Consider the following 27,501-nt stretch of genomic DNA (forward strand, 5'->3'; position numbering starts at 1 on the left):
GTATTAGAACACACCAGAATTTGTCTAGTTTCCTCATCTGGGTGGGGAGATTTTTGGTAGCGATAAAGATTTCCTTTTAGGAATTTTGCAAACACAATGTTGCATTTATATGAATATACATGTAGATACGGATTCTAATATGGCTGCCTTTAAATTATCCAATTAATTATGAACCAACTATTTAGTTTGAAATGTTACAGCTTCAGGAAAATTTTCAATTCTTAGGTTGCTCAGAATGATAGCATCACAGACACATGGGCTTACCCATGATTTTTGTTTCGGTGAATGTTTAAAAATAAAGAGAATCATTTACATATGCATTTTACGTATACACACACAAAAACAAATTTTAAAAACCCAGAATGGTCCTTAGGCATGAGTTAAACACAAGTTCTGACTGAAAAATGGCTATGGAAATTTCCCCTAGCATTTAGAAAAGCTGTTCTCTAGTGCAGAGGAAATAATATACCATGGTATCATATGTTCTTTTCTGATAAAGGAAGCAACTACCGAAAGCTTTTGTTTGTTCAAAGTAACCAGTGCTATTGATGCACCCCCCAACAATTCTCTCAATACTACTTTCAAAACAAATGTATCAAACTTGATTTATTAGATGTAGTTATTTCTTCACATTAGTAAATCAAAAACCAAGCCCCAGATTGTGTGTGTATATATAAATATATATAAAAAACAATGCACACAATTATTGAGCTTCATCTTCTGGACAAGAATGCCAAGTTAGTCTCTCTTCATAAAAAGCAATTACAATTTGAGGACACTTCATATTTGCTTCTTTTGCCAGCACCAAATCTGCCTCATCTGAATCTTTCCATTTCATAAGAAACATTAATTCTCCACTGCTATCCGTGGCACCAATTATTCTTTCAGGATCAAGACCTCTGGCAAAGCCTCTTGGTTTGTCAGCACCATCTCTTTTTTTCTTTGATTTGCTATCGTCAGATTCACTGTCAGATAAAGATTTTCTTTTTGTACCATCTTTTTCTTTACCAGCTCTTTGAGAATTAAGAAATGCTTCAGGGAGACTCGCCGTGACATGGGCCTAAGCCACCGCGACTCGGGCGTCTGGACAGCTCGGACCCTCGGGCCAGGCAGGTGCCGCCCCTCAGAGGGTGGGCCAGGGCCAAGGCGCCCACCCGCGCGGCCCCCCACCGTGGGCCGGAGCCGAGTCGCCGCACCGCATGCTGGGGGACGGCGGGCCGGAGCTGCGGGAGCCGGGGGACCCCACGCTGGCTGCGTGCAGGAGAAGAGGGAGGAGAAACTTTGCCCTTTATTGTTTTTAGCCGTTAAGTGCAAGGAACTCTGTGTTGGAAGGAAAAATGTCCTTCTTCAATTTCCGTAAGATCTTCAAGTTGGGGAGCGAGAAGAAGAAGAGGCAGTACGAACATGTGAAGAGGGACCTGCTCCCCGAGGAGTTTAGGGAGATTATAGGAGAACTGGATGACGGAGCCTTTGGGAAAGTGTACAAGGCCCAGAATAACGAGACCAGCGTTTTAGCTGCTGCAAAGGTGATTGACACCAAATCTGAAGAACTTGAAGACTACATGGTTGAAATTGATATATTAGCATCTTGTGATCACCCAAATATAGTCAAGCTTCTAGATGCCTTCTATTATGAGAATAATCTTTGGATCCTTATTGAATTTTGTGCAGGTGGAGAAGTAGATGCTGTGATGCTTGAACTTGAGAGACCATTAACTGAGTCCCAAATACAAGTAGTTTGCAAACAGACTTTAGAGGCATTGAACTACTTACATGATAATAAAATCATCCACAGAGATCTAAAGGCTGGCAACATTCTTTTTACTTTAGATGGAGATATTAAATTGGCAGATTTTGGAGTATCAGCTAAAAACACGAGGACAATTCAAAGAAGAGATTCCTTTATTGGCACACCATATTGGATGGCTCCTGAAGTAGTCACGTGTGAAACATCTAAGGACAGACCCTATGACTACCAAGCTGATGTTTGGTCCCTGGGTATTACTTTAATAGAAATGGCTGAGATAGAACCACCTCATGATGAATTAAATCCAATGGGAGTGCTGCTAAAAATAGCAAAATCTGAGCCCCCTACTGAGCACAGCCATCAAAATGGTTTTCAAATTTTAAGGACTTTCTAAAGAAATGCTTGGAAAAGAATGTGGATGCTAGGTGGAATACATCTCAGCTACTGCAGCATCCCTTTGTTACTGTTGGTTCCAATAAACCAATCTGAGAATTGATTGCAGAGGCAAAGGCTGAAGTAACAGAAGTTGAAGATGGTAAAGAGGAAGATGATGATGAGGAAGCAGAAAATTCTCTGCCAATACCTTCAGATAAGCATGCCTCCTCTGATCTTAGTATTGCCACCTCTGAAGAAGACAAACTTTCACAAAATGCGTGTATTTTGGAATCTGTCTCAGAAAAGACAGAACGTAATACTTCTGAAGATAAATTCAACAACAAATTTCTTATTGAAAAATCTACCACTGGTGAACCTGAAAAGGCTATGGATAGAATTAATGAACTTGTTAATGATGCTCATTTAGAAGCTATGGCTGAACTCCATAATAGAACAACAGTAATCAAAGAGAATGGGAGAGAGAAGAGACCTGAGTCTGAAAATCTACCTGATACAAGAAACCAAGAAACTGTGAACACTAATTCAGTCGGTGAAGGAAAAGAGAATAATGCAGTGATAACTTTAGAAACAAACATTGAAGATAATCTAAAATCTGAGGAAGAAAGGGATCAGGAAGAGAAACAGACATTTGAAAATAGGCTTATAAAATCTGAAGAAATTAAAGATACTGTTATTCAAACAATAGATTCAGTTACTCAAGAGACTGCAGAAAAAGAGGAAGATATTCAAGCAATTGATAGTGAAGTTGGCCTTAAAAAGGAAGACAGCCAAGAGAAATTAGGAAAAGATGACAAAACTCAAAAAGATGTCATCAACGATACAAGTAACGTGGTAGAAATAAACGAGGGAGTAGATGTTCAGAAGGTTGTTGAAAACAGTGCTGAGGATACTCAGAGTAATGATGGGGAAGAAGTGATTGAAGTAGACCAGAAATTAATAAGGAAGCCTGAGGAGGATCTTGAGGCTGGTGGTACTAAGGAAGTTTCTATTAAAGAAATAGTTGAAACTAATGAGATAGATCAAAAATCTGTAGAAGGTAAAAATAAGGAACAATTAATAAACAGTTCAGAGAACATATTGGAGACCAGTGAAGAACTAGGGACAAATGAGGTTGAAGAAATTACTGATTGAAGTAGCACAGAAAAAACAGGTTGGAAATGTAGTGATTGATGCTGACCAAAAGACTTTAGGAGGTGAAACTCAGGATGTTCATAAAGCCACTACTCAGATAGATACAGAGGAAAAAGAAATGCCATGTGAAGTGCCAATTAAAACAGAACCTCAGGTTACTGCAGTTTCACAGCCCAGTAAACCTCAGCCTGTTCTAATACCCAGTATTAATATCAACTCTAGAGATGCAGAAAATAAAGGAGAAATCAGTGCTTTGTCAAAAAATGAAACCATGCTGCTTCCAGAATCTGAGAATCAAAAGGAACATGATGCTGATTCAGGCACTGGTTCTACTGCTGATAACAGCAGCATTGACTTGAATTTATCCGTCTCTAGCTTCCTCAGTAAAACTAAAGACAGTGGATCAATATCTTTACAAGAAACAAGAAGGCAAAAGAAAACATTGAAGAAAACATGCAAATTTATGGTTGATGGTGTAGAAGTGAGTGTAACAACGTCAAAGACAGTTACAGATAGTGATTCCAAAAGTGAAGAATTGAGGTTTCTTAGATGTCAGGAACTTCGGGAATTAAGATTTCTTCAAAAAGAAGAGCAACGAGCCCAACAACAGCTTAATAGTAAACTGTAGCAACAACGAGAACAAATTTTCTGGCGCTTTGAGCAGGAAATGATGAGTAAAAAGCGGCATATGACCGGGAAATCGAGAAACTAGAAAACCAGCAGAAACAGACTATTGAACGTCTGGAACAAGAACACACAAATCGCTTGCAGGATGAAGCCAAAGGCATCAAAGGAGAGCAAGAGAAAGAGCTGTCCAAATTTCAGAACATACTAAAGAACCGAAAGAAGGAGGTTATAAATGAAGTGGAGAAGGCACCCAAAGAGCTGAGAAAAGAGCTCATGGAATGCAGGAAAGAGGAACTTGCAGAAAGCCAGCATGCTCAAGAACAAGAGTTTGTTCAGAAGCAACAATAAGAATTAGATGGCTCTCTGAAAAAGATCATCCAACAACAGAAGGCAGAGTTGGCCAATATTGAGAGCAAGTGCCTGAATAACAAGCAACAGCTCATGAGAGCTCGAGAAGCTGCAATTTGGGAGCTTGAAGAACGACACTTACAAGAAAAACACCAACTGCTCAAACAGCAACTTAAAGATCAATATTTCATACAAAGACATCAGCTACTTAAGCGCCATGAGAAGGAAACAGAACAAATGGAGCATTACAGTCAATGACTTATTTGAGGAACTGAAAAACAGGCAGACTCAAGAAAGAACAATATTACCCAAGATTCAACACAGTGAAGCTAAGACTCGAATGGCCATGTTTAAGAAAAGTTTGAGAATTAACTCAACAGCTACGCCAGATCAGGACTGTGACAAAATTAAACAGTTTGCTGCACAAGAAGAAAAGAGGCAGAAAAACGAGAGAATGGCTCAGCATCAGAAACATGAAAATCAAATGCGGGATCTTCAGTTGCAGTGTGAAGCCAATGTCTGAGAACTGCATCAGCTGCAGAATGAAAAATGCCACCTGTTGGTTGAGCATGAGACACAGAAACTAAAGGAGTTAGATGAGGAACACAGCCAAAAATTAAAGAAGTGGAGAGAGAAATTGAGACCTAGGAAAAAGACACTGGAAGAAGAGTTTGCCAGGAAACTCCAGGAACAGGAAGTGTTCTTTAAAAGGACTGGGGAGTCTGAATGCCTTAACCCATCAACACAGAGCCGTATTTCTAAATTCTATCCTATTTCTAGCTTGCATTCCACTGGATCATAACATGGGAAGCATTCTGTGCTTGAGTTGGCTTTTTAAATATGTCATTCTATTCTCTTCATCTTCTGCCACTGTCTATATCAAATAGCTCATGAAGACAATCACCTGCCTCACCTTCTAGGTGTTTTTTTGTTTTTAGTTTTGGGCTTTTTTTTTTTAAAGCAAAGATGAAGGGAAAACAAACTAAGACAAATGCTGGGCCATGCTGGCAAAGTAGCATCTTGCAGTAATTCCTTAAGGTGATTTTGTATATTAATCTTAAAAATTGTATTCTTTAGACACTGTTACCTGAAAAATTATTAAGAGAAATAATGTTTAAAGTTATTAAAAAAAACTGTTATGTCACTAAGTATTAATAAATGTCTTTTTACCTGTCCTAACTTCTCAGTGATGCCTAAATTCTATAGCTGAAGTTCTGCTGTAGAGGATTGAAATGATTTTCTTTTGGTGAATCAGCTCTCATAAAAAAGCTATGAGTTGCTCAAAATGTTCTATTGATTCAGTGAATAAATATATTTTATCTTTAAATAGGAACAAACTCTTTTAAAAGAGAGAAATTATTTCAGTAATTTGTTGAAAGTAACCTATTTAGGCATGAGCTAATAATTGAGGGTGCTAGTTTTATTAAGATAGTGCCTAAAACACTAAATTTTAATCAAGTCTAAGATAGGATTTTCTTTTTGATCAACAGAGACATAACATCCTTAGCATTAAACATTATTGTGTTAAAAATCTTGCTCCTGTTACCATTTGATGGAAATTTTCATCCTAAAATATATGTTGTACAGAATTTGGAAGACAAAAAAAAAAAATAAAAGTAGCTTTTAGATGTGCAAACTGGAAATGTAAAACACCAAACTAAAAGTAAGATAGATTTAGCCATCTTAGTTTATTTTCTAAAATAATACATGAGTTAAATGACTTCCCTCCATCTTAGTGAATTCTGTTCGTTCAAAACTCTATGAGAAGCTTGCAGGCTCTGAGTTATATTTATAAATATATTTTCTGAAATTAATTTTAAAAAGCATTTGTTCAGAATACTTTTTTTAAAGGATTTAAATATTTAGACAAATGTCAGGAATGACTTTTCATTGTTTTGAAATGAGGCAACTTACATTTTGGTGTTATTTTGTTTCATATTTAAATTATTTACTTTGAATGGGAAAAGCCTGAAACCTTTATCATGTGGTTGCTGATATGTGTAATTATTAATGAAATGTTCATTCTCAGTCCCTTTTGAGGCTTAGAATTTCAACCATGTGTCAGGTCAAACAGTATTATGAACTGGACTTTGGTGTGTGAGACAGCACACTTGTAAATGATGCTTGTTGCCTGCCATTTACAACCTATTCTCTCTTAAGAGTGCTAGGTACTAAATTGTAGAAGTTTGTTTTTAGTTGTATTACTTTTGAGGCTGGTAAAAAATTTAAATGCAACTTTGTGGGAACACTGACTTATACTAAGAAAATGTAAATGTCTGTAGCACTTTCTTGCAGTTAATTTGAAAACTTTAGATGCTGAACCTTATTTTGTCAGTGGTTTAGATGATTTAAAAATGTATGTGTGATTTTAATTTTGTAATTGTTTTGACAAGCATAATTTACTTGGACAACTTTGTAGGTAGCCTTAACTTCTGGCCAAGTTTGTTTTTTATATAAATATATATACATATATCATCACTTATCACATGTATGTGTTACTATATACAAAACTCTTTGAATGCTTTATTCTCAAATGCTGGGTTGAAAAATGTTTTTAAAGCCTCTTGAAATATATACCTTTATAAAGTAATATTCAGGATGATGGAAATTATTTATATTGTTATGATAAAAATGACAGTGTATTTAATGATTTATTTGAAGAGGGAGTGGGAGGAAGGTTCTCACAACCACTTTCTCCTTTGAAATTTTCAGTTTATTAACTTCTTAAAAATGAATACTTTAGGCAGTAGGTATTTTTTCAGTATCATTGAAATGATACCCTGAGTGGTAAAGTTTGTGGCACCTAATTAATTTGGTCTGAATATTTGATGCTTTCCCTTTCAGTTTGACATTCAGAGTATTGACTCAAGGAGAGAGGCTCAGAGTGGCATGGTTGATGCTCTGGGCAAAGTTATTAGCGACTCGCATCTCCCGTAAAACTGCCTTTTGGATTCAGTGTGTGTGCTTGAGTTCTCTTTCAAACATGACCATATTCATATGGGTGCAAGACTATGCAATGATACCTATATAGAGGTGAAGCATTCATTTTCATACTTAAAGTTACATAAATCTTTTCAAAAAGTGTTTTGTTATAGAATATAGTGTTTGTACCCATACTGGCCCACCTCTTCTTAGGCCCTATATTCAAATAGATAATAGTGATCATTCTTTCTTGCATGAAGTGTAGGTAGGGAGTGGATGAGGGGCACAGACTTTGAAATCTAAGAGTACAGTCAAATTTCTTCCTGATTTGGTTGATTTGTTGCTGTGGCAGAATGTGCCATGAAATGCATAAAAGAACTTCTCCATATGTGCACCCTAATCAGTCCCCTCTCCTCCTTTTCCTGAGTGCTGTGAGCACACCAGAGCTCCACACTTCTGTAGGTCCAGCTCCTAGACCTTGGGGCACCAGGCTGCCTTTCCTAGTCCTGCCAACTATAAGGTATGAATTGCTGAATTAGCTGCTATTTTATGTGGAGTCACATTAAGCTTTTTCTTACCCTTCTCTATGGGGAAGCTATAGGGTGGGTAAGGAGGAAGTTTAGAGTGCTTTTACTTTCCTGAAAATGTTAGAACTTTCCTGTTACAGGACACAGCAAATTGTAATTAAATATAAACCAGAACCAGAGCTACCTCTAAGTAGTATTTCCTCAAGCACAAAGCTCTCAGGCCTATGGGACCCACTTTAATAGAGAGCCTCTGATGTCTTGAGCACCAGTGAGTTTCAGAAGTGACTATTTTTTGTACTCTTCTAGTTTCCTCGTATACACACTTTTTCCCATTCCACACTGTGCTTAAATGACAGACTTCTGAGAAGCCAAATTCTGTCAAAGTATTAGCTAGAGATGTTGATTAAAGGCAAACCTAGACTGAAGTGGAAGAAGAGTATTCCAGTTCTAACAGTCTTTTGATTAAATAAATAAATTCTTTTCTGGGAAATGACTTTTTTATAGGAAATGGGATGATATTTTAAATGCTTTTCTTAAGTTGAAGGCACAACAGTTAATGCCTCTATTGTTGCTATTCTGTGGCTGATGTGCTTTTGATAAAGCTTCAAAATTTCTGCTACTAAGCCTAGGATAGAGTGTTTTACCAGTTTTAAATGTTGGCTGCAGCTTTTTGTTGATCCTTCTCTGATTTGCAGTGTAATGAGTTCATAAGCTAAATTTTCAGAAAGAATTTTGTTTCAAATTATGCCTCTGTCTATCTGAGAGCAACATGTCTTTTCAATCATGAGATTGACACACAAAAAATAAAGTTATTTCTTAATCTAAAAAAAAAAAAAAAGAAATGCTTCAATTAACTCTGGACAATCCAAATTTTCTTCAGGTTCCCAAGTGTTGTCAGCATCTGTAAATCCCTTCCACTTCAGGAAATACTCCACTTTCCCATTTACTACACGTTGATCCAATACTTTTTCCACCACAAATTCTTCAGGCTCTGCCTCTTCAACCTTTTTACTCTTCCCATTCTGTTTCTTTCCCATTTTTTGCAATGTAGTTTTATTGGAGGCCAATTTTTTTTTTTTTTTTTTTTTTTTTTTTTGAGACAGTCTCACTCTGTTGCCTGGGCTAGAGTGAGTGCCGTGGCGTCAGCCTAGCTCACAGCAACCTCAAACTCCCGGGCTTAAGCGATCCTCCTGCCTCAGCCTCCCGAGTAGCTGGGACTACAGGCATGGCCACCATGCCCGGCTAATTTTTTCTATATATATTTTTAGTTGTCCAGATAATTTCTTTCTATTTTTAGTAGAGACGGGGTCTCACTCTTGCTCAGGCTGGTCTCGAACTCCTGACCTCGAGCGATCCTCCCGCCTCGGCCTCCCAGAGTGCCGGGATGACAGGCGTGAGCCCCCGCGCCCGGCCTGGAGCCGTTTGTTACTGCAGACTTGAAGAGCTATTATTCACCGCCTCCGAGCGGCTCCGGGTCGCGGTCTACGGCGTCTCTCAGAAACATCTTTGTATAGACGAGCTCAGCTGGGTGGGGACGCGCTGGTCCTCATTCTGCAGGCGAGGTGAGTGGCTGGCCGAGGCTCCAGTGACTCGTCAACCCTCCCTGGGAGCAGGCCCGACCGCGTGGTTCCTGGGTTCGTGTCCATCACCGACTTTTCCGCTCAAGCGCTGGCGTCTCAGACAAGGCGAAGCCACAGGGGATGGGGGTAGGGAGACCGGCTGTGAAAGCGTCTCCACCCGGCTGACTTGTGTGTCGGAAGTCTGCAGGGACACACGGTTTGGACAGCCGTGTGACAGCCTTCACACCAAAGAGGTCCAGCCTTCACTGAGTGTGCGCACGTTCTCATTCACCCCTGAGAAAACCCGTTAAATATGTTCTAAATCCCCATCTACAGACGTGGAAATGGCAGCTTTGCGACTTCAGTAACCTGCCCAAGGTCACACCAGTGGGACGCTGTGGAGTCCCAGTTTAAGCCCGTTGTCTGGTGCGGGGTCTGTGTCCCTCCCACTGCCTCCCTCGAGTCCCCTCTCCTCCTGCCGTGTGTGCCTGCTGTCTGCAGGGCCACATGCTGCTTATCTGGAACCAGGAGAAGAGCTGTTGTCTTCCCGGGGACCTGACAGTGGATGACGTCCCCCAGGACAAGGAAGTCCAGGTAGACAAGGGAGCGACATGGGTGGGAATAGAGGCAGTGGCCCCTGGCCCCTGGCACTGAGGAGACTGGAGGAGCTGTGTCCGCAGGAGGCTGCTGGCCTCCTGCTGCAGGGCTGCCCCGCGCTGTTGCCTTCTGGGCCTGGCGATGGTCTAAACCTGCCACGGCCACTCGGGAGGGAGGCTGAGGCCGGAGGATCGCTTGCACCCAGGAGCTTGAGTCCAGCCTGGGCAACGTAGCGAGACCCCGTCTCTATGTACATCATGATCTTCCTGTCCCTGGTTGCAAACTCCTGGCAGGCGAGTGCTGCTCCTCTTTCTTTCTGAGCTCATTTCCGAACCCGCCTCTGCTCTCTCCGAATGAGAAAGAGGAGGACGCTTCTCCGTACCGACGTGCCCACACTGGAGCACACTTATCGACCCCCGGGGCCGCCCCTCGGTTGAGGGTGGAGGGAGAAGCTCCCCCGGAGACACAGGGGACTGTGCTCCAGACAGGCTTACCTGCTCAGGAGACTGTTGACAGTGTTGACGACAGCACTGTTCCTGCCAGCCAGGACACACTTCCTGCCTCCCTCTGCTCGCCGTGTATTATGCACCTCCTGTATACCAGGGCCTGTTACAGGCCTTGAAGATACAAAGACAAATTTTAAAATGCTTCTGCCTGAAAGAGCCATGGCTTCTAGTAGATTCCCTGTCATAGGCCTTAGCTACGGCTGTGTTGCATGGAGTAAAATGCGTTTTTCATAATCTGTGTTTTCTCAGGCCACAGCAAAGGAGGCTAAAAATAGGGCTACTCTGACAGCAGCGAAGAACATTTTCCTGGTCCTCATCTCCACCTGCTGTTGTTAGAACTCCAACCCCTGGGCGTCCTCCAGGAGGATCTCCTGTGGACTGTGGATGAACACCATTCTTTCTTTCTTTCTTTCTTTCTTTCTTTTTTTGAGGTCACAAAAAGAATTTTAATAGTAGCTAATAAGGACAATTACCTCTTAGTACTCATCAAAAACATGGCTTTCCCGCTCAGATTACAACCAGACAGAATTAACATCTCACTGCGTCAGTTGTTCCTGCATGTTAATTATCAATACAGAGGAAAGTGAAACAGGGTACAATATATAAAAAATAACATATATGTGTACACGTATATACACAAAAACATATACACATATGTATACATAGTTCACATTTCCCAGTCAAGTGTTCAGAAAAACTAAAATAAAACAAACGCAAATATAACTTATTTGGTCTTGGAGAGGTATACATTCTACACATACATGCATGCATATATATATATATACATATATATATATGTATATACCTTCATATATATATATATGTAATGCCTACACGCATGTTAGCACACTGGTATACACACGCAAGCATGTCTACTCGCTTGTCTATCACATGCTACACCAGCTCGACTTTTCAGATGGTCATTCAAGTTTCACCTTTGTTCTGGGCTGTCTCTACTTTGTTTTCTGTCAACTGCCAAGCCGTGTTCTATCAACACTTTACGGAGTGGGCCACGCCAACAGGAAGGCCGGGATCAATATGCAGGCTGCGGTCTGGGTGCTGTCGCCTGCCCAGCAGCGTGGCCCGGTGTGGGCAGGGAGTGCAGGACACGTCCTCCCTCATCCGTAGGAGGGCAGCCCAAACAGCTCGGGCTGGAAGTCCTGCAGGGAATCCAGCACCGGCGTGGCCTTTGCTGTCAGGTCGTGGCTCAGGGGTCCGTCTGGAACCGTGACCGCCTGCATCCCGGCTGCCAGGGCCGCCTGCAGCCCGTTGGGAGCATCTTCAAAGACAAGGCCCTGCTCCACGGGAGGAGGCGGGGACAACGTCTTGGCACAAGCCAGGAATATGTTGGGCTCCGGCTTCCCGCTCTTCACTCCCAGGTCGTCTCCCAAAACGAGGTGACGAAACAAACCAAAGAATTCCTTGTTCCTGCTTGTCTTCTTCTCGAGTGACGCAGACCCGGAGCTGGCTGCGGCGGCAGAGGGTATGTTGTGTTTCCGCAGGTGGCGGACGAGTTTTCAGCCCCTGGCATGAGCGCGGCCGTGGGGACAGCTCCTTTAACGTCGCTTGGCTTTCGTCCCGCGGCTCCTCCTTGGACGCGGGGGGTCAAGACGTCTGTGACGATCTGCGCGGCCTCCGGCGCCTTCTTACCCTGACCAGGGACTGCACGTCCCAGGTGTGATTCCTCCCAGAGCGGCCACATGTTTCTCGAAACACCACTGAACACAGCCGTGCAGTACCCAGAAGAAGGCCGTGCGTGTCACAGAGGAGGCGGGTGACGGGGCGCAGCATGGTGCCGCCTTCTCGGTCTAAACACCGTCCTTTAGTCACCGCCCGGAGCTGGCCTTCGCCGCCCCCGACCCCGGGGTCTTGTTCCGACCTGGGTTCATACAGGCGCAGGGCCCGAGAGGAGGAGGAATCAGGTGCCTGGTGGCACCTCCACTTGTCGCCAGCCACCTGGGCCAGCACCTGCCAGAAGGGGCCCGGGAGCGCCACGCTGGCCCTTCCTAGATTGGCTGTTTGACCCCAGAAGGCTCTGAGCCCTCCGAGAGTCGCGGGCCACCGGCAGTGCTGCTGAGGCGACATGGTGCAGGCAGCAGAGGCGACAAGAGTAGACGGGAAGGCAACTTCCAAACTGCAGTGGCACAGAGGAAGTTCTCCAAAGGCGGGTCTGAAAGTCCCACATGAGTATTTGCTGTGTGTCGGGGATGCGCCGGACCCCACACGCCCCTGTGACGTCTCAGCTCCCAGCAGCGACACAAAGGCTCTCAGGAGCCCCCTGGTGACTCCAAAATGTAACACGCGAGCGGACACACCCCTGTTTAAAATCAGCATTTTTCTGAAGTTTTTTTTATTGGACTGAGGGCTCTTTTTTCTCACTTAAAACCTCTTCTTCCCATAGCACTGGGGCCTGGGGAACAAAACCTAGTGCCGGTGCCCCGGCCCTGGGTGACACGCAGGAGGGTGGCAGGTGGGGGGGTGCTCTTCACTTCTTCTGCCTCCCAGGGGGTCTGTAACCCTGGAACCCGGGACACCCCGGTCCCCTCTCCCCTGCTGGCTCAGGTGGCACATCCCACATCCAAAGCAGCGATAGCTGTGGACTGACGTGGGACACCTTTTCTACACGCTGTCAGCTGAGCCAGCTGGGTGGGGACACACGTTGGGGAAAGAATCGCGGTTGGGGAATCAGCAGACAGGGCCAGCACTGCCGACTATTGATCATCTGTGGGATTCTGGGGGATGCTGAAGTCCCCGCAAGCCTCAGTTTCCATCTGTGAAATGGGGACAACACACATTGGACAGGCTGTGCCAGGATGAAATGAGATAACGTGGGAGAAAACCCGAGACTTGTATCAACGTGCTGGAAGGATCCAGAAATTTCTAGCCTAACACACACCCTCAGCACAACACACACACCACACATCACACTCACCACACACTCATACACCACACATCAAACACACAGCACAGCACACTCATCACACTCATACACCACACATTGCACACACCAAACACCACACTCATCACACACATTCCACACGCCACACACCACACTCATCACACACATTCTCACACCACACACCACACTCATCACACACAAACATACACCACACATCACACACCACATACCACACTCATCACACACACCACAGATCACACTCATACACACTCATATACCACACAATATAGACACCACACACCACATGCATCACACACCACACTCATACACATGCATACACCACACATCACACACACCACACACCACACTCATCACACACTCATACACCTCACATTACACACACCACACACACCACACTCATCATAGACAAATACACCACACATTACACACAGCACACACCACAGTCATCACACACACTTATGCACCACACATCACACACACCACACTTAAGACTCATACACACTCATACACCACAGATTACACACACCACACACTACACTCATCACACACACCACACCTCACACTCATCACACACACTATATACCACACATTACACACACCACACAGCACACTCTTCACACACCCTCATACACAACACATTACACACACCCCACATCACACTCATACACATACACACACCCATACACCACACATTACACACACGACACACCACACTCATCACACACTCATACACCACACATCACACACCATAGTCATGACACACACTCATACACCACACATCACACACACCGCACGCCACACTCATACACACACCACACGGGCTCTCGCTCATGCACATGCTCCGAGCCGTCCCTGTGTGTCACTTGCCAGCGCACCGTGAGTTGGGAGCATTTTCAAAGTCCAAGACAGGCCTGGTGGCGGCACAGGGGCGGGCTGAGGGGCTGTCCCCCGCCCCCGTGGGAAGGTCCGTGGGCTCCAAAGCCCCCCCCACGGAGGGAACTCGGGTCACCGGCGTGTGCGTTGGAGCCGGTGGCCCTTGTCCCCGCCGGGCCTTGGTCGCGGACAAGAGCAGCTGAGTGAGGCGGCGGTGCCTGTGCGGACTCCCGGCCCTGCGCCCCCCACGCCGAGGCCTGCCACCTGGTCCCGTGCGGGGACAGGGACCTCCCGCTCCCCCAGGCTGGCAGCACCCAGCTGCCTATTCCTAGAGGATGGTCTTTCGTCTGGAAGATGCATCACTTGTGGAACGAGAGGCCGGTACGCTCTGTGTCACGGAGAAGCAGGGACAGAAAGCAAAGGCTGCTGTCGCCCCGCCCCCTTGTCTCAGCCGCGCTGCCAGCAGCCTGGGACACGCGATGATCCCAGCGTCACCGAGGCTGTCTCTTTCCTTAATGCCACACGTACGTTTCACACTTTTAAAAGAGAAGCCATGTCACTGTGATGGCCCCGGCGCCTCCCGTGCGAGCTCCCGTAAGGCTGTGCTCGGGCCACAAACCCCTGCCGGGGACAGCGTCCCTCATGGTGACTCCCGGGAGGCCACGGAAGGCTCCGGTGCGAGTCCCCGCAGCACGGGAGTCCGACGCGGTTAGAAGCCAAAGTGCCCCCGGAGAGGACGTAGCACCGGAAACACCTGGTGACACGAGGCCGCGGGGCCGCTGGAGGCCGAGAGCGGGCCCAGCTGACACTCGGGGACGCGTCCCCGCTGCGTGAGATGCGTCCGTGCCAGACTGCGGGACGCGCGTTGCGGGGACCGCGGGCTCCGTGCCGGGTTCATCCGCAGCTCCAGCAAAGCCCAGGGAAGAGACGGGGGCAGAGGAAGGACTCGGGCCTCCTCCTGCCCGACTAACGACGCTGCAGCCGGAGCGGCTCCCGAGAGTCCGGCCGGAGCTCTGCGACCTCAGGAGGCCGGCAGGTACTCGTTGCTGGACAGACCCCTCTGCTGGTCTTATTGCAGACACACACGGTGCCTGCCCCCGCCGGCCAGCCCCCAGTGTGGCCCCGTCAGAAAACACAGGACAGTAAACCCAGACGGATGGTCTGTCGGGGAGCGACGCTGTCGTCCCTTTGGTCGTTCTTCTGCCAGCTGTGCCCTTCATTGAAACTGGACACAGACTGAGTGGCCTCCGCCAGGCCGCCGGGCACAGGGACCGGAGGCTGCTGCTTTCCTTCCTGCCCTCCCCCTGCCCAAGGTGGGGCGGACAAAGGGAAACCCTGCTTGGTGTGGGCGGATCGGTCACCAGTTTCACACCAGCCTGGCGGGGCCCCGCCTGAAATTTCACAGTTAGCAGACGCGCTTCTGGTCATTCGTCAGGACCTCAGTGTGCTCTTGCAACGGACACCCCCAATTTCCAGATGCTCCGCTGTAGGGGAGTCACACGATGGCTGGGAGGCAGGAAAGGTGAGGCTGGTCCATCCGGGTTCAAGTGTGTTAACACGTGAAAAATGAAGAAGGCCAGGGGCTTAGACACCCAGCCAGGAGAAGAGCACTGACTGCAGCAAAAGGTGACTCCATGGGCTGAGTTATGTCCCCTAAAAATCACGTGTTGCCTTCCTAACCCCACAGGAATGTGAATGTATTTGGAGATAGTGTCTTTAAAGAGGTAATTAAGTTGAAATGAGGACATCAGGGTGGGCTAACCCAATCTGACTGGTGTCCCTATAAAAAGAGATTGGGACACAGACACACATAGAGAGACCAGGTGAGGATGCAGAGAGAAGACGGCGTCTGCAAGCCCAGGAGAGAGGCCCCAGAGGAACCCAACCCTGCTGGCACCTTGGTCTCACACTTCCAGCCTCCAGAGTCATGAGAAAATAAATGTTTGTTGTTTAAGGCCCCCAGTCTGTGGTACTTTGCCATGGCAGCCCCGGCAGACTAGCACAGAGACCCTAGTATTGCTCGAGGAACGTTGTCCTTTGTAGCGGGGGACGCGTCATGACTTACAGCAGGTGCTCACGCCTGGTGGCTCTTGGCATCCTCACCGCAGGCCTGAAGGGCAGGTCAGGAATTATTACAGGGCTTCAGCCCTTTATCCAAAACCACTGGGGACAAATGTACTTGGATTCCAGAATTCCTCAGATTTCGGGAAGATCATGCATGTATACACCATGCGTTACCTAACACACTGAGTGCGTCTGCCAGGGCACCCACAGTTAAACACACGGCCACTTCTGAAATGAAACAGAACCACATGTGTGTGGAGATATCTACAGATACGTATTTGCACTAAAAAGGATACATAAAGCATACATGTAACCTCATATTTGTTCAGGTCAGATTGTGCCACCAAATGAGTTAGTGTCAAGTGGATAAAGACTTGTTTGGGTTGGGGGATTTTGGAAATACACACAGGGTGTTACAGACTTGCCTAATTCTCCCACCCTCACCTTCCGAATTCAACTTTCAAAGAAGAAGAAACCAAGACTCAGGGGAAAAGCCCCTCATTAGGGATCACCTGGCTCACGGAAGCCCAGCTGGGCTCTTAACTTCTGCCTCCTAACTCCGAGGTCCGAGGTCCGGTTCTTTCGATGTGAACCCAGAGGGCCTCCCTGCAGGGCTCGCCCACCGGCAGCTCCTTGCAAACGCCCCCTCCCACCTGCTCCGCCCTCCCCCTCCATCCTGGCTCTGCAGCCTTTCCGGCTCCACCCGGGCACTTGGCGGCCGTTCATAGACATCATCTTCCAGGCTCCCTTCCCTGACCTCTCAGAGTCTCATAGTTTCAGGACTGGAAATGACTTTGAAGATCATTTCTGGAAGAGTAGCCTGCTAACTTTTTTAAAGAATCAAATGTTTTATTTTTCCACTGTAATCACACATCTCAGATTATCAGACAGGTACAAGCAGAGCTGCTCCTGCGAGCCTGGGCTCCTCCTCCCCTAACCAGCCAGAGAGACCCGAGGGGCCTGGGCAGAGCTCTGCGGATCCTCGAAATACAGTCTGACACCCTCTGGTGTGGCAGGGCGCTGTTATACTATGGGACAGAAAAAAATGAGATCCACCAGGGGACAAAGGCAGCCAAAGTTTACAAGATGCTCACTAGTTATTGCCAATCTCATTGCACAGAGTCACAAACTGAGGCCCCAAAAGGACTGGGAAAAACCAAGTGCAGACAGACTGCGGCCGGCAGCAGCACAGCAGTTAGCCTGCCTTGCAGACCTACGTTCCTGGCATTCCATGCCCCTTCATATGCTAAATAAAAGAGCAAGGTGTACTGTTTGGAAAGCTGCCCAAAGGTGTCCGGGGCTGATGAGACTTGTGCTCGGGAATTCTTAGCAGCAGTGGTTTGCGTAACATGAACCCCGAACTCCAATGCCTACCCTAGGCCGCAAATGTTTATAATAATTCGGTGACTTCTGAGTTAACTGAACGTAAAGAAACCCCAAAATATGTTATGTAAGAGAGATTTTTGTTTCTCTGCTCTAGAATCTGCCAAATGGAACTTGTTCAAACTTCCTGTATTAAAAAAAGAATCCCTTCTAGACTAAGATCCAAAATGCAGGAGTTCAATCCAAAAAGGATAAATTTTAAAAGGTCATGATCCTGGGAACTACTGGATTATAGTGAGAATTGAAGTTTTCATGGCATGAAAAAAAATCTAAGAATAGTATATATTTTGGAGACGTTTCACCAAAAAACTTTGACCATCTCTTTGAGTTTTCCAAAAGTGACCCCTATCTTTTCCTTTGCTGTGTGGATTCCATTATGAGGGTCACCTCTGTGTTTGAGGACAGCTCCAGGGACTTCAAAATTTGGTCAGCTACTGTCTGAAAGTGAGATAATGACTATAAAATTGTCCTTCCACATTCATCGCCCCTCACTCTCGATGACAGAATCCCTGGGCATTAGCAGGGCTCCCGTCTGCTTGTGTAGACATGACATTTCTCAGCCTCCCTGACCATAGTGTGGCCATCGAGTGAAGCCTGGGAGAAGGATACAGGTAGAAGGGACCCTGGGCAAGTCCTGAGGCCCATTATTAGAAGGACGGCGCCTGCCCCTCAGTGACCCCTGCTTTATGTGACTGAGAACAGCCCCCCAGGCCTCTGCAAAGGAACTGGGTCCTGGATGACACCCTGCAGCAGCATGACCCAGCTCTGGGCCACACATTTTCAGGCCTCTGTGTTATAGCAACTCTGCCACTAACTGACATGAGAAATGACATGTGGGTGTGATGACTGCCAGCAACAGTGTCCAAGGCATTTTTCCAGAGAGACAGTTGGGCCTGTAATGGCCACACAGGGTCCCAGATGCCCAGTGGCGAGCCCTATACCCCTCTGTCCCTTGTTGACCTGGGAATGGGCCACCTCCTGCCTGGGGCTGACGGGGTGAGGCTGCAGGCATGAAGTCCCTGGCCTGACAGTCACAGGCCCACAGGTGTTGCTGGGCCGGGCTGCACCCAGACAGGAGGACAGGGGGGCCTGGGCAGTGCTGCAGACAGACCCGGCCTGTGCCTGGCATACTGGGGATGTCCAGTCAGGACTGGTTAAAACGTCCTTTTGCCGTAGTGCCCCCCCCTTGCTGTCAACAGGCACTGCCAGCTTGTCCCATCCAGACCCACACCTGCTTTCTGCCCCAGCCTGCCCCAACCTCCTCTGTGTTTCCATCTCAGTGAGTGGCACCTCCCCACTATTGCCGAGAGGGGTTCCTGGCATCTTGCCCTGCCAGCTCCCCCTCTCTGGGGGCATCGGAACCATCAGCACCTCCCCTGCGGCTGCCAATAAGGCTCCTGGTTGCCCTCCGTGCCTGCAGTGTGTTCTGCAAACACAGCAGGGCGAGCCTCTGTGAGTGTAGGTGACATCGCACAGCCTTCCTGCCTGCGCCCCCCGGCTCCCCACTGCTCTGCAGCCAGACCCCAGCTGCCCGGCACAGCCCCGGGGCCCTGCCTCCCTCCCGGACTGCGATCCTTCCTGCCCCGGGCGCCTGTGCTCCTGCAGCCTGCAGGGCTCCCGTCTGTCCTCGACATTCTCATCGCTTCCTGACCCCCATGAGGGAGTGTCCCCCACCCTACCCCCGCCACCGCGTGCTTGCCTTTTTATTCTTCACGGCCATTACCATCCAATGCGGAAGTGATCATTGTTACGGTGTTAGTTGATCATCAGCCTCCCCGACAAGAACGAAAGCCCCTAGGTCTGCCCGGCTGGCACCAGTGGGCTCTTAACAAACATTTCTCGAAGGAATGAAGTGAGGTGAGTTGAGCTGGACAGGTTCTATCTTCCGAAGTCACCGCAGTAGAAATTCCCACCATTTAGAGACTAACAACTCCAGCCCAGTGGGCTGAGGCAGGTGACAGTGAACTTCAGCAGAGACCCGTGAGCTCCCCGTGCTCATGCGCCGGCCTCACCACGAGCCGAGTGACCCACTGAGGTCACCAAGCTCTCCCTCCCCTCCTGCCAGCCGAGCGTCCCTCCAGTGGGTGGCCGTGGGACTGCAAGGGACCTTTGTGAACAGAGAAAGGAAGAGGCAAGGTAAAGGACGAGGACTAGCCCAGCAATGGGACTGTTTTGTTTGTTTACCTCTGTTGTCCGGTGATTTTATAGTGACCATGTATTTCTTTTATAATGTTTTAAAAAGGAAAAATATGATCATTGTAAAGGAAATTATCATTCTGGTGGATTAATACCATCAGAAGATAGAGAAAGAGAGAGAGAGAGAGAAATAGTAATAACAATTTTCCTCTAAAATTTCCTAGAAATAGACTGGAACCACGTACAATAATCCCTCCCCCAGTGTGGGGCTCAGCAGCCCCCCGCCCCCCTACAGCCCCCCGCCCGTTTGTATAAATAAAGTTTCATCAGAACACAGCCGTGATCCCCGATGCCTTCTGACTGTGCAGCGTTAGAGTTGAGTTGGGACAAGGACCGTGTGGCCTGCACAGCCGAACACAGCTACTGCCTGGCCTCTTCCAGACAAAGCTTCCGCCTCCTGCCCGGGACAGAGCTCCCTGCGCTCCCCTTTCCCGGGCTCCTTCCGCAAGGCCAGCACAGGCAGCTGCGGCTGCTTCTGTGTCCTCGCCCGCATCTGGTGTCTCTGTCTCTCGGCTGAAGATCAGAAACTAGATTCATCTTTATATTTCCACAGGGCCCGGCACAGTTTTGGCCTTGGAGCATGAGCATGTTGTGGAAATATTTCAGTTCTGCTTGAGTGAGGAAGTCGGAGTGGATCCAGTCTTCAGCAGCCCGTGTGGCTGCGCAGCCAGGGCTGCTCCCCCGGGCAGCCTCCCTTGCTGCGTCACCGCCTGGCGACAGCGGCGCCCTGTCTCTGAGGGCTCTTGGCCACACTGGATGGCGTGAGGCTGCCCCTCCTCAGCACCGCCCGCCGGACTCCGGACGGGCACAGCAAGGCCTCTTCAGAGCCAGGAACAGGAAGCAGTAAATGCCCGACCGAGGACAAGCTGAGGGAGGGGTGGACAGTCTAGATTTGGTAAGTCTGAGGTGCAGAATTTCATTTTTCAAAAAAGGCCATTTTGTTCCTTCCACACAAAAGCTCCCGGACTCATGCTTATGAAGCATCGCTAAGCCAGCACCTCGCTGGGCGTGACATGAAAAGTGTGCATCCGTCTGTGGTTTGCAGCCAACACCGGCGGCACAGGCGTCCTGGTCCCGCACAATCTGCTGGGTCCCGCGTCTACTATGAATCCGCGTTTTAGCGACCGTCGTCCTTGCGAGCGCGCAAGGGCGAACGGCACGGAGCCGGCTCCGCAGGCCCTTTGCTTCCAGAGGGCCCCGGTGCTAGGCTGGGGCCACTTCTCAGGGAGGCTGTGATCGCAGCGACAGGCCCCATGACCCCTCCCCCGGGAAGGTGAGCTCTAGAAGGTCAGAGTGCGCGCGCGCGCATGGGGAGCCCTGTGGGGGCGTGGCTGGGAGACCCCGAATTTTTTGAGAAGAGAAGAAAGGACTGAGGCTGCCTGTGAACTCCCCCCACTGTGCCGCCCACCCTGGAGAAACGGCCACTGGACTCACGACCGCTGTCCCGCCCGAGCTGGGTGGCAACGGGACGGAGCATCCCTTTTCCCAGTGAGAGGCGACCGGTTCACATTAAGATCGTTTCCTGGAGAGCTAATGGCCCTCTCAGGTTAAAGACCCAAGGCGAATGAACTCATCTGGTCACGACTCTGTGGGGGACACCTGGTGGGGGGGGTCTCATTGCTGTAGCTTAATTAAAGACCCCCAGGCACCGGGTCAGCTGGGTGGCCCTGCAGGCTTGACTAATTGTAATATTTTTCTCATTAAATTTCTGGAAGGAGACAAGCTTGGTCTCGCACAATCCCTCAATCCCCCAAATAATCAGGCGGCGTGTGGCACACTCTCCACACGGCCGGGTCCCGGGGAGCCGCCGCCCGGCGACAGCGGACGGCTGACTGTCGCGGGGACTCTCGGTTCTCGCCCCGCTGGACTGCGGGTGTTGCGGAGACAGCGGCACAGCGAGGGCGACCCGCTCCGCCCCTGGGGAGTCCTTCTTCCCTGACTCGCGCGACAAGCAGGGACAGTGAGAGCCACACGCCTCCCTCCGTGCTTCCGCCCTTCACGTCCGGAAGCCGCTTCCCCGCAAGCGCGGGCCGAGTCACGCCCGGCGGGTCCCGGGTCTGCGCTGTCACAGGGCGGCTCTGGAGCGGCCACGCGGGCCGCCCGGGCGGAGCCGCCGCACACAAGGACGCTGGCTCCGGGCAGGTCCGCGCTTCCGCCTGGGGAGTGGCTGTCACGTCTGCACAGCCCCCTGGATGCTGGGCCTGTTAACCTGCACTCTCCTCACATTTGCCACCCGGCATGCCCATCGCTTGTCACACGCTGTGCGATGGCTTTAGAAACATTTCCTTTTAATTTTTACGGCAAACCCAATGAGGTAGACAGTTTTACTCCAGTTTTACAAACGGGAGAGCTATGGCTCCGAGGTGAAGCAGCACGCCCAAGTTCAACAGCTGCCCAGTGCAAGAGCTGAGTTTGCGGCTCTGTGACCCTCAAAGCCCTGCCATCCGCAGAGCAAAGTCAGAGCTCTCTGCATGTCCCTTGAGCTGCTGACCTGAGCTCCCCTGGGGGCACCGGCCGCCTGTACTTCCCCACTGTCGTGGGCTAAATTGTGTCCCCCTCCCCAAAATTTGTGTGTTGTAGCCCTAACTCTCAGTACCTCGGGATGTGATCTGTGTTTGGAGACAGGGTCTTTGAGGAGGTGATGAAGTCAAAATGAGGCCTTGGTGATGGGCCCTAATCCGGTGTGCCTGGTGTCCCTATAAGAGGCGCTGAGGACACAGACACACACAGAGGGATGACAGCTGTAAGCCAAAGAGAGAGGCCTCAGATGAGACCAACCTGCAGGCACCTGGATCCCAGACTGCTGGCCTCCAGGACTGGGAGACAACGTGTCTCTGCGGGCGACTCGTCCAGTCTGCGGTTCTTTGCTGTGGCAGCCCAAGCGGCCCGAGACACCTCTCCCCATGTGCTGCCCGGGCCTTTGCTCAGACCCCGGCCCCACGCCTGGGGTGCTCTGTCCACTGTCTCTGCTCGGTCGGCCTTTGCCAGTCTTTTGAGATTCACTTCATGAGTCGTTTCCTCTAAGAATCCTCTGGATTGGGCTAAGAATTCCTCTTCTGGTCACCTGTACCCCCTTCTGCGTGGCGCTATCTTAGCAGATAGCAAATCATGTTTAGTCGTGTATCTGTCTCTCTGATTGGAGAGCAGGGACCAACTTATACACCATTGTGCTCCCAGCAGCTGGCGCAGGCCCTGGCACGTGGTAGATGACAAATAGATGTTGGTGGCACCATACGCTGAGTGCTGAGTCCCCATCAGAGCACATGTTGGAACCTGTTTCCCATATTCTTTCTTTCCTAGGCTTGTGCACAGAAGCCTCTCCCACCCCCTGGCAGGATCCGTGGGGGCCACATTTCCTTCTTTCACTCCTCTCCGCTCAGCCTCAGAGTCACCTGTGCTCCCACGCCTCAGCAGAGCACGAGGGGCCTGAACCCAGCAGGGGAGCCTGGTTCCACTCTCACCTGGCCGGAGCTGTGAGCGTCTCTTTGTCTTGAGACTTCCAAAGTCCCCCTGGTCCCCTGGCCCCTCCTTGGTGCTCTTAAATCCTGGAGGCCAGTGAGATCTTACAGAGGCTGGGCTCACCTGTCCTCAGGGCCTGGAGTGGCAGGTGCGTTGACACAGGAGACAGGCCCTCCACTCCCCACCCCCTGCCTCCGCAGCGCAGCTCTGCTTCATGAGTGGAGCAGGTCACTCCAAGGTGAAGTCCTGGCTAAATCCGATCCTGTAAAACAGCAGATGAAGAAAAAGTGGCTTTGATTCGGATTGAACATGTATTACATCCAATGTATTTTTTTTTTTTTTTTTGCAGCACTGGTAGCATTTTGCTATCTTGATAATTTTTTGCATATGCTAACCTTAAACTGAATTACATTTCCAGAGTCCACGTCAGCTAGTGTGTGCTTGTAGGCACGTGGGGGTGTGCTAAGCCCCCACCCCTTGATCAGTGTGGACGTCTCCCAGCCTGTGAGGGTAGTTTCTCTGAGCTGGCACTTCCTCCCCTTTAAAATGGGGATAATGTCTACACTGCAGGGCTGTTTTGAGAAGTGGAGATTTTGTGAGAGCTGTTCTAGTGATAGCTCTCCCTGACAACTACTGATACTAACAGTACTACTCTTTCTTCCCAACTTAATTTTCATAGCCTGGGGCAAACACCTACCTCTTTAGTATTCTCTTTACTATCTATTGCTGCTGTTGTTGTTTTTAACTAACTCCATGAGAAAGGGAGACAAGAGATGTCATGTTTGGGAATAAAACAAAAACAGCTTAAGGAAATCAGAAAGGAAGTAACTACTCCATTGCCTGTGTTATGCGTTGCCTGGAGGACAGCAAGCGTGTCTCGTGAGCGCCAACTACCCCCGCTGGGTCCTCGCACCGGCTTCCTTCCCGCAGCACCTGACCTGGGAAAGGCAAGCCTTCACTGTGCCCTTCCTTGGTGCTGTCTTGCCTATAATGGGCATATGTCATTGCTGTTTGTTGCCTTGCTTGGAGCCACTGGCACAACACACCTTGTGCACGGTTTTTAATTTACCAATTTACCGAAACAGGAGGGCCTGTGAGGAGCTGCCTCCTGCTGGGGCCGCATACTCGAACAGAGACAGGTGCAAACCTCACTGCCCTGCCCTAAAGCACCCGACAATCCAGTCAATGAGGATAGTTAGTATGAACAGTGCTAGATGAGTGGCATGGAGACATTGAGTGCTCCGTGAGGACAAGGGAGCGATGGCCTGGTGGGGGCAGGGGAGAGAAGCCATCCCTGAGACAGGGAGTCCAGAGGGAGAGCAGGCAGGGCTAGGGGAGAGCTGGGTCACCCCGGGGGGTGCCTGCTGTCGCCTTCTCCAGATGCACCGCCTACTTCTCCCCCGCAGCCCCCAGAGAAGGAGTGGCTTGCTCCCCTGGCCTTGGAGGCTGCCTTGCCTGGCTACCCCCTGCAGAGCGAGCAATGCCCCCTTTCCCAGGGTTGGGACGGCCTCAGGACACATTCAGAACCCACCTGATCCTGATCTCAGGGCAGATGGGCCCTCATCCCTAACAGGAACTCACGCAAGACCCCTGTCCACCAAGACAAAGGTGGACAGATGGTTTTAGCAGGCAGGATGGCTTGGGGGGTGGTTCTTCCTCAGCTACTTTTTAATGGTGACGGTGATAACAAAATCAATATAGTATGATTATTATATAACATCAGTGCATTTGAGCAGATCAAGTACATCCGAATCAATGCGCTCATTATACAACTTACAATATGCAGTCTGAGGGACAATGCACCACACAGTGTACAACACGAACCACTCCATGTACAGCTTGACACAGTCAGGCATCGGGCAATGATGGGGTTATGTTCTGAGAAGTGCTTTTTTTTAGGTGATTTCATTGCTGTGCAAACATTACAGAGTTACTTACACAAACCCAGATGGTGCAGCCTACTCCAAACCTAGGCTACATGGACAGCTGATTGCTCCCGGGCTGCAAAGCTGCACAGCATGTGACTGTACTGAACACTGTAGGCAACTGTAACACAATGGTAAGTATTTGTGCATCTAAACATATCTAAACTTAGAAAAGATATGGTGAAAATACAGCACTAAAGATGAAAAATGGACACTTGTGTAGGGCACTGACCATGAATGGAGCTCCCGAGACTAGAAATCGCTCTGGTTGAGCCAGTGAGTGAGTGTTGGGTGAAGGGGAGGCCTAGGACGTTCCTAGTGTTTATAAAGTCTGTAGACTTTATGGAAACACTGCACACTTAGGCTACACTAAATTTATAAAAAAAAATTTATTTTTTCAATAATATATTAACATTAGCTTACTGTAACATTTTTATTTTGTTTTAATTTTTTTAACTTTTGACTGTTTTGTTATAGTACTTAGTTTAAAACACACGTTGTACAGCTATACAAAAAGTTTCTTTCTTTACATCCTTATGCTATAAGCTTTTTTATTTTTAACTTTTTTTTTTTACTTTTTAAACTTTTTGTTTAAAAACTAAGACACAAACACACAGTAGGCCTACACAGGGTCAGGATCATCGATATCACTGCCGTCCACTCCACACCTCGTCCCTCCGGAAGGTCTTCAGGGCCGACAGCAGGCCTGCGGCTGCCGCCCTGTGACAGCAATGCCTTCTGGATGCTTCCTGGAGGACCTGCCCGGGGCTGTGTTACATTTACTTTTTTTATGTAAGTAAAATGAGCATACTCTAAAAAAAAAATAAAAGGTTAATAAATATTCAAACCAGTAACCTAGTTGTTTATTTTTATCAAGTGTCGCACACCGAGCGTATTGCATGCGCTTTGCTTTCATAGCCCAGGCAGTGTTGGACTAATGTGTCACGCTCCACCGCCACTGCGTCACTAGGCCACAGAAATCATTCATCTCCGTTTTGACCTTGGGGACCACTGTCATATGTGTGGTCTGCCTTGACAGAATGTTTTCACGCGGTGCGGGACTGTGTAGCTGGACACCAGCTGGAGGGCCGATGCGCAGTGCATGTTACGTACAATATAATGATCCGTGTGTGAATATTCACTCCTCCTACACGCAGCCCAAATAAGAAACACTCCACAAACGCCAAAGCCGAGGGGTGGAGAAGGCCAAGACGCGCCGTGGGTCACAGCGTGGAGCGACACAGCGTGGAGCGACACAGCGTCGCCCTCGGCTCGCAAACGCGCTCCCGCCGCGGCGTCTTCCCGGCCGCCTCCAGCCTCTTCGGGCTCAGCCCGACCTCCTCTGCCGAATGGCCCGGGCCACCCTTCGTCCCCTGCTCCGGCTGATCCAGGTTCCCCCCCCCCAGGCCCCCCAGCCCCCCCAGCCGCAGCTCCCGGCTCGGGAGAAACCCCTGCCGCAGAGCTCAGAGCCGCACACGCGGCTGCCCGGTTCTCAGCCGGTTCCCCCGTGCGGCTCCGCAGCCTCCTCGCACTGCCCCTCGGCCCTTAGTCCATCAGGAAATCGCTGCAGTGAGCTGTGGTCAGCGTTTAAGGAAAGAAAAAGAAGAGAATAGAACAAAATAGGATGCATCGCACATATTGATAGTATGGATCAGCCTGTTTTGTACAACTTTTGTTTCCTCCGTGTGTCTCTGTGTGTGAATGTGTGTTTCTGTGTGTGTGAGTGTGTTTGTGTCTGTGTGAGTCTGTGTGTGTTTGTGTCTCCGTGTGTGACTGTGTGTGTGTGTGTGTGCTGGATCACCATGAAAAATGTATTTTTTACATTTTACTGTGGATTATGATCAAAAAAGTTGCAAGCCCTGAGTTAGAGAGCTGGCATTTTCCTGCTCATTCTGTTGCCCTCGGTGCCTACAAAGTGGCTGGCCCCAGGGAATGGGGACCGGATCAATACCTGAGTTAACAGTCCAGGAAGGAGCTCAAGCCAGAGCTCGGGGGTGTGGCTGCCGGTCCCTCCCGACTCCTGCTCCAACACTCCCAGTCCCCGCCGCCCCCAAGCCTGCAACCCGTCTCCCCACACACGACTGCCCCCCCCACCCCCACCCCCTGCAGGAAGGGGCCCAGCCGGGTTGACCTCATTAGAGCACTGACACCGCGTGCGGGGTGGTGCAAAAGCAAAATCCTTCCATTCGGGCATTTACTGAAGACCCAAACTCCACTGCGTGCCTCAGTGCGTGGCGTGCTGTGGGGCAGAGTGGTGCCCGGTACCTGTCCCTACACTAAGCACCAGCACCCCTCGCCCCGCCCCACCCCTTAGCTCCTGC

General features: G+C 49.2%; 1 long non-coding RNA gene and 2 pseudogenes across 1 annotated transcript; 2 read left to right on the forward strand and 1 right to left on the reverse strand.

Annotated features, from left to right (window-relative positions):
- Positions 1–1,281: 1,281 nt before the first annotated feature.
- LOC123629908 lies at positions 1,282–5,336 on the forward strand (annotated as a pseudogene).
- A 6,142-nt stretch (positions 5,337–11,478) lies between these two features.
- Positions 11,479–12,498, reverse strand: LOC123629890 (annotated as a pseudogene).
- Positions 12,499–20,133: 7,635 nt separating this feature from the next.
- On the forward strand, positions 20,134–25,895 carry LOC123629909. The gene is made up of 3 exons (XR_006732378.1): positions 20,134–20,691; positions 25,155–25,314; positions 25,784–25,895. It is a non-coding gene; the product is annotated as an uncharacterized LOC123629909 (long non-coding RNA).
- Positions 25,896–27,501: the final 1,606 nt, after the last annotated feature.

This window comes from Lemur catta, unplaced genomic scaffold (assembly GCF_020740605.2).
Source record: "Lemur catta isolate mLemCat1 unplaced genomic scaffold, mLemCat1.pri scaffold_62_ctg1, whole genome shotgun sequence".
NCBI classification, from domain to species: domain Eukaryota; kingdom Metazoa; phylum Chordata; class Mammalia; order Primates; family Lemuridae; genus Lemur; species Lemur catta.